The 8,148-nt window shown below is 38.3% G+C and overlaps 1 long non-coding RNA gene across 1 annotated transcript; it reads left to right on the plus strand.

Annotated features, from left to right (window-relative positions):
* The first annotated feature begins 225 nt into the window (after positions 1 to 225).
* Positions 226 to 5,219, plus strand: LOC134429586 (uncharacterized). The gene is made up of 3 exons (XR_010030618.1): positions 226 to 324; positions 786 to 1,068; positions 5,042 to 5,219. It is a non-coding gene; the product is annotated as an uncharacterized LOC134429586 (long non-coding RNA).
* The last annotated feature ends 2,929 nt before the right edge of the window (positions 5,220 to 8,148 follow it).

Consider the following 8,148-nt stretch of genomic DNA (forward strand, 5'->3'; position numbering starts at 1 on the left):
GTTTTGACTTTTCAGTGGAAACACTTTGCTGGCACTACTTCCTTATCTGTAGGCCAAATTCTGACCTCGGTTTCATGTGACTCCCACTGCAGTTGATATAGGCTGACTGTGTAAGGTATGGTAGGGCCCTTATGCCTACAATTGTAAGAGCACTGAAAGTTGTTTTGTTGTTATTGCAGCCTGAATTGGTAGAACTGCTGATGTCTATTTTAGGCAAGATTCAGATATGGTTAGACTAAAATTCTCAGAAATATTGAAGTGCATAGACAGAAAAACTGAAGAGGAGGAATCAACAGGAGTGATTTCATTTTAGCTGAGTACACGGTATGGCAACTTGATTTTATACTGGTGTGTGGAAGCATTGACTTGCAATGATTTTGGTGTAAATCACAGGCTTTGATGTGCAGAAAGGTTATGGAGCATTTTATATGAAGTAATAATATTTAGTAATTCTATTGAACTAATTACCAGTTACTTTGACATTTAATGAAATAAGTAACACTAAACATGATGTGAGGGCAGCTTTTATGGACTTAAACTTTAATCAATTGAATGCGAGTCAAAGGTGTCATTTTTGCTGATGGTGGTGAACAATGGATGATGACATTTGCTAAAGAGCTTCTTGTCTTTGTTACTCTAGATTGAATAATTGCTCCTAGACAAACTGGGAAGAGCTGTTCATGTTCTTAGTGACAAGAGGAAGTTGCAAGATTGTAAAAAGCCCAAATCCTTGTTATTTTTTGTTGCAGCTACTTGTTATTGAGAACTATGTTCCTGTTTTACAGGGTTCTGATTTGAAACCCTTCTACAAGTAGGACTGCAGTTTGGCATTACATTAACCTGAAGGTGAAAATCATACTTGATGCTGAATTCTTCTTCCCAGCATTTACTTTTGCCTCCCAATCTGACTTGAGTGAGGAGAGAAGTAGAATCTCGCTAGGCAATTCAGGTACAGATTTAGGACTGGTTTGCTTCAAAATGACTCAAGATGCTTGGCTCTTCAAATGCAAATCCAAAGGCAGCATTGATCTATGACTCATATGAGGTCTCCTTGTTTCTGCTTCTGAAGTAAGTAGTTGCCTCAAGGGTTGTCTGATCCATGTAGGATTTTCCTTCTCTCCTTTCCTCTTGAGAGTAGTTGGTACTTTTGTACAGGGTGTTATTTGTACAATGTGGTCCCAATGTCCCATGCTGCACAAAAGTACCATTTTTTTTTTTTTTTTTCTTTCGCAAATTTAAGTAATACAATTCTGATTTTACACTGAGGATACATAAACATAGACTAGGGAACAAGAGCCAAAGGTGTAGCATGACCTAAATTAAAAAAAAAAAAAAAGTTCATAGTGTAGTATGAAAACAAGTATGCCACATGGAAGAATAAGTAGTTGTGCCAGAGTCAGTCATCCTATTATCTTATCATGTTCCTTATTCACAAGGTGGTGGAATTCATCCCGGTTACTCACCTTTGATCCAGCATTGCTGTATAATTGATGATGAAGTGGGAGAAAGAAATTGGAAAAAAGATTTCAACAAGAAAAAATGAATAGATTTTTTTTTTCATTGTGGAAAGAGATTAATTTCCACATACTTGGTTTTATGTTACAGATCACTGGCACAGCAGTATGGAGAAGCTTTTATGAAAGCTGTCTGCACAAGCCCAGATCAACTCACTGCTAAAAGTTATTAATTCTTTTAGAAATTTTTAGAAAGAAAATGAACAACTTGCTCAGACATATCCTTTCTAATGTTTTTGGAACATTCTGTGCCGCAGATGTGGCCAGGAAAAAAAACTATGAGTTCCATCATTTAGGACTATTCCCAAATCAGGTTGGACTGAGCTTTAAATTACATTAATTCCTTCAGCAAAAATTGTAAGGCCTGGCCAGACCAGAAGGACATACATTAATAATAGTGATAAGCTCCTTTCTGCAGCCAGTTTGTAAATCTGGGTCCAGCGTTACCAGGCCAATAGTAATGTTGTGAATGAAGTTATTGTGTTGAATCTGTGCATGGAGCATGCTGTTCTTGTGCCGTGCCATTCGTCCAGTAGACTCCATCAGCTGCCAGGCAAGAGGAGCTCATGTCTGTAGAGAGTGAGATGCCAACCCTGCCTGACACTGGTTTAGAGACTGTGATAAAAGAGAAGGGAAAAAACACCAAATGAGCACATGGGTTAATGGCTGCTATTTTAGTCTCTTGGGGACACTGCCAGCTGCCATTAAGTCAAAGTAGCCCTCAGGCTCTACTTGGTTTCATGATGAATAATTTAGGCTTTCCTGGTGCAGAGCCATGTTGCATTGGCTTTGTATGATAGATTCTACAGATCTCCGCTGTGAGCACAGGAGTGTAAATATATGGTGGCACATAAGGGTGTGATGGATCAGCCTCCTGTGTTCTGCTCAACAGCAATAGCAATAATCTTTATGACCTAGAGATTCTGTACATCCTTACAGATGTCCTCCTTCAGATCTGGATACTTTGGTTTTGTGGAACTTATTGCCAGTCAAAATCTTCTTTGATATCAATTTATTTTAAGGAGTCAACAGTGAGACTGGACATTTTTCTACCCACCATAAAAAGCAGTGTATATCTGAGTAAATAACTGAAAATGGCTTCTTACTGTTCAGGAAGTACAATCAATTTGAAATTAGGATTATGAAAACATCTGTGTAAATTCAAGTGTCATCTCAATTTGGGCTCTTTCAGATCCTGTATTTTTTCTACTTCCCAAGCATTGCATTTAAAATCCAATCCTAATTAACACACATAGTTTAATTATAGCCAACAAAATATTCTCCTAAAATTGCATGTGGTAGCTGGGGTTTGGGTATTGAGCGAGGAGGCAAGGAGGAAACAAATGTTCACTGATTGTAAAAATCCTTATTTCGTTAGTAATATATATCTTTAAAGACTCTGAACATACAATGAAATTTTCCTCTCATGAGTCAAAGTGGCATAAAAAGTGTGAAGCAAGTACTTGTACTCTCTTTTTCTCCTTACTCATTTCTTGGTAATTTGAAACAAAGGAACTGCACTGGAATTTAAAACTTTCTTTTGAATCAATTTCCTCATAACATATCACATAAAATATACAATGCTGCTGCAGGTAGGAACAAAAAAATCATGGATGTCATGGTCAGATCCTGGGGAGATTTTGAAATTTGAGATGAGCACTGGAAAAGCTGGGGTGGTCTGCTACTACAAACTTTACTGTACATCAGCAGAACATCCAGGCACCTCTGGATGGTTTGGAGGTCCACTGAGATTTTCAATACTTCTGAATTGTTTTGGCACAACAGGTCTGAAAACGGAAACATCATAATAGGCTGTTTCAGAATGCTGACATTCCTGGACCAGATCTCAGAGTACATAGTATCCCAGTTTAGGGATACTGTAGTCCTTTCTGGGCAGCACTCAGGACCTTTTCGCTTGAAGGGTCTGTTTTCCCTGCAGTCAAACTTCTTGCCTGTGCCCTTGAGTGTACTTTGAGTCCACTCAAAGTCCAGCTCCCCTGGTTCCCCAGCACAGTGTTTCATGTCCACCAGGTCCACCATGATATTTGCGCAGTTGCTTAGAGTTCTGCTCTGGCCACTGGTAAGATTTTTTTTTCCCAGAGATTTTTTGGGTGATATAATGGGAATCAAGAAATGTCCGCCTAGTATTTCATTGAAAACAAAACTGTACCCTATTATTAACTTCCTCTAAGTCATTCCTGCTTTGCTCTGCTTTTGTTTGAGGCTCTGTTAATATATTTCGTGTCACAGAGAGTTCTCCATGTCAGATGAATCCTATAATAGCAAATGTCCTCCAACTTTGATCAGCACTGCTTCTTGTGCATTTCCAGGCTCTTTCTGTTTTGTCATTTACATATATCTTTCTACCGCATATTCTGTGTGAAAAAGTTTTCTTTCACAAGGTTGTCCTAGTGGTCATGTAGCAATAAAAGTTGATGGATCTAGGCTTCTTATTGATGTCTTTCCAAGAGGTGTCAAGATCAGCATTTTTCCTGCCCTAGCAGTAAACTAAAATAGAATATAGCAGCCTTGGCTTGACAAGGTCAGATATTTTTTAACTTCATAAAAAGAAAAAGGAGATTAAAATAAAAAATGGACTTGGTAACATTTTTAATATGTCCCTTTCTGTCAAACGTGACAATGGAAACAATGAATGACAAAGTTTTTTTCTCCTTTTTTGGATCAGATTTATTTCTGCTTTCAGCAGGAAAAGGTTAATTTCGGGGTCAGCAGTAGGTGATCTGAATTTTCTTTTTTTTTTTTTAAGAGTGACTTAGGAGATTAGGAGACATAATTTCTCTAAGAATGAGTTAAACTCAGCTCTAAAGTAAGGCCAAGAACATAATGTAGACAAAATTGGTACCAACAAATTAAATTAAAATAGGAGAACATTATTATAGAAATGAACCTTTTCTTCAGCTGGTTCCCATAGGCTCCTTTGCACTGTGTCCACTTGGCTGAAAGCAAATTTTACTATTATACTGTGAGCTCTGTGACCGTCGTGGAACACTGGTCTGGGATCTCTTTCACCTCATGTTCCGCATCTCATTGTTGGAGCAGTTCTAATAGCAGTTGCTTTATTACCAGTTCTGACGGAAGAGGCAACAAGAATATTCAGATTTTCAGGTTCTAAATGAATTTTGAAGTATAGACAGTGACTAAAATAATATTTTGATTTCAGCTGAGCAAGTTTATTCCTAAACAAATACGGAAATTCACTTTTCCAACATAGGCTTTGATTTTAAAGGCTCCGTTGACTATGTTTGTATGGATAGCATTTTCTTAATTTGGAGGTCAAACAACATAAGATTTTGTCCTAAGTGCATATTTTATCCTGAATCCAAAGAGTAGGTATTATAGTAGTAGTGGTAGTTTGCTTTCCTTATCCTTCTGTCCCTACGGTGTATTGTAGCAGATTCTTCTGGCAGTGTGTTGACAACAAGACAACTTGGGACAGAGCTTACAATACTGTTTTCTGAATTCTTCTCTGTTACTTGAAAAAACATTTCCCCTCATCATTTTTGCAGGTGCTGTGTTGAAAGAGAAGTAGGAAGAACGCCTGAATGGGATCAACCACTGCTTTTGTGAACAAATACCAGCAATTAAGCTAGACGTTATTGCAGGGAGAGGGAATAAAACTTGCAAATTGTCGTACTTCTGCTTCATTCCTCTGCCTCAAGATTCTGTGGATGGACTGGTATTGAAGGTGACTTAAACTGCACTTAAATAAGTGCAAAGAGAGATCAATCACCTGCTGTTTTGTCTGAATTATGAATAAACCTAGGTGGAAATCACTCCCATGCGTTCAGCGCTATGTGGCTACTTCATGTCTATCCAGAGTAAGATAGGAGGGCAAATGTCACTTGCAATTCTGAAATATCTAATTTTAGAAGCTTCTGTCAGCTGAGGAGAGCAGCTGGTTTGTTTCGTAGGACTGGTGAAAGTACATGATTCCTACTTTCTTGTCTCTGTACAGAAATATCAGAAATGTCAGGAGTTTGGTCTTAGTATTTTAAATCTTTATGCATGGGATTTAACCAACTTAATGAAGGGAACCATTCCATCTTCCCTAATCAGAGTAGGTCAGCAGAAGAAAGGGAGACATCCAGCAGCCCCTGAGAATCAAGTCAAGGCTGTCACTTTCAGTCATCATGGGGACAGACTCAGGAAAGCAACATGGGTACAAGATAATACTTAACTGCCCACAGCAAGGGAACCTGACTAAAGGACCTGGGACGGAGCACAGCCTTAGCCTTGCTACTCTAAGATCAGAATCATTAAGGGGGCAGTGCACCAGCTGTGTCTTTCTCAAAGCTGTCCTAAGAACAGTCTTTCTTCCCTACACATATAGTGAGGTGATTCCCTATGGTTCTTTAGCAGCTTGTTGGCTCTTAAACTGACCCTTAGGTTTTTGCCCTAGATATTTCTTAGCTTTTCTTGGTTAGTAACTATTCAGAGGAAGAATAAAGCTGTAATTATTCTTAACTGTAAATCATAGGTGTGGTATTATATGCCCCAAGAATGACATGGGATAAAAATTCAGCTGGAAATATACACTGCAGCAAAATTGTGGAAAGCTAACAAAAAATAATAAAATAAATTGCACAGCTACACACATGAGCAGTTAAAATCATGTGAGACTTATGTATTCAGAAGTGCGAATGCTTTTTCAACATACTAAAACACAAGTGGGTTAAATTTATCATCTTCCATTTTAATTTAAAAGATGTAGGAGAACATGTAGCTGAGGATTTTCTAAAAGAAGTAGTGATTTGAGCATGCTGGGGGTGGTGGTGGAATTGCTTGTAGTTTTATTCATTTAGGCATATCTTATCACTCCTCCTTTTCTTCCTTCTTGGAGGGCAATGAGAGAACCCAGATGCCAAGCTGTGGAACATGTTCTTCTGACACTAGCATCTGGCTCCTTGGCAGAATCCTCCAACTGTCATGCTGACAGCTTTCCTGTTGTGTCCTCGTATATTTTTATGTAAGAAAATTGCAGATGGGTTCTCTTCTCAAACTAATACGCTATTCTGTTGACCCTTATCATGCAGAAATGTGTTGGTTTTATCTGTTTGTGAATGAGACCTTGGCCAAATATACTTCAAAAAGGATACTTCTCTGTTCATCTCTGAATTTGTCTGCAAGCTGTCTGGGAAGATGCCAGAATCCTATTACACACCCTTTTTGTGCCTTTAAGCAGTAAGTCCTTCATTCTCTCTGCTGTACAAATAGATTGCACTTTTTGCAGCAAGCACACTGGTAAAATACAAGCATATTTATTTAATAGTTTTAGTGGGAAAAAAAAAAGAAAAGAAAAATCTTGCATAAAATGGGGAGAAATGTGGTTTTGTTGGCTATGGTTTTTGTTGTTGTTGTTGTTTTGGTTTGTTTGGGTTTTTTTTGCTACTGGAGGTTTTTGTTTGTTTATTTTTAATTTGACATTACCTAGTAATGTCAAAGACTGCCTTGAAGGATTCTTTTCCCCCAGACTTTTGTCAGAGACCACCAATACAGAAGGCTTTACAACGTTATAGCAGTAGCACAGTGACTACATTAAAAAAAAAAAAAATTAAAAACCAAAAAGATTTCACTTATTAACATACTCCAGGACCTCCTTTGATTTTCTAAATGGAATTTTCATAGTCCCACATCACATTTAGATGCATGCCTAAATGTGGATCATCATGAGCAGTCCCAGTGACTTTACAATGAGGCACAATTGTGCTTCAGTTTAAGGCTGTCCACAGAGGGAGTCTGATGGGTTCTCGGCTTTAGGCTTGTGAAGATGACAACAGGAAATACTACAAGTTCCCACGTAGCTTCCTCTTGCTCTTCCTGTGTGTGTCACATATATATGTATATTAGGTTTTTTTTTAAAAATTCAAAGACCTGCCCTCTTTCCCCAAATCTCAGGTCTCTTTTAAATACATAACTTTGCTTGTGCAAATAAGATAAAATACAGATAAGAAAATATTGTAAACGCATAAACCAAAATTGATCTGTGACTGCTCGGTAGAGATTGCAGCTCCATGGATGTTGTCCACAAAGGCTCTTCAGGGCCCTTAAGCTGGGACCCAGTGAGACTATTTAGCCACAATTCCTAAGCCCACTCAGACTCTGACCTTCCACCTCATCTCAGCTCAAGTAGCAGAAACCTGAATCCAAAGGACTCCCTGGTGGTAGTATGGATGATTGCCAGCTCTGATGAAGCCAGGTGGATTCCACTGAGCTTGTTCTCTCTGTCCACACTAGGGGAACATGCTTGGAGTTTGACTGCTGTAAGCTTCTCCTAATTTATTCTCCTAGCAAAAGATAGTAAGACTTGATTGATACTGGCTTTTTGTTTGGTGCTTTTGCAAGAAATAAAGCCACAATGAGTAGTTTTATTGTTCTCCCACCTCAGTTGTTCAGTTTGCATAGCTGTTCCAAGAAAAAAATCCCAAACCCTCAAATCAGCGTTAAAGGAAGAAGAGGTAAGTTTCTACAGGTTTCTTATTCCTATTATCACAAAGAAGAATCTATAAATTTCCAACAAATGCAAGTGCACAGAAGCAAACAGGTTTGTGCATGACTCTTATGCTGATACATTGTCCCATATCATCTTCTCATCTCAGAATTTGTCATAAATGAC

Source organism: Melospiza melodia, chromosome 1 (genome assembly GCF_035770615.1).
Source record: "Melospiza melodia melodia isolate bMelMel2 chromosome 1, bMelMel2.pri, whole genome shotgun sequence".
NCBI classification, from domain to species: Eukaryota; Metazoa; Chordata; class Aves; order Passeriformes; family Passerellidae; genus Melospiza; species Melospiza melodia.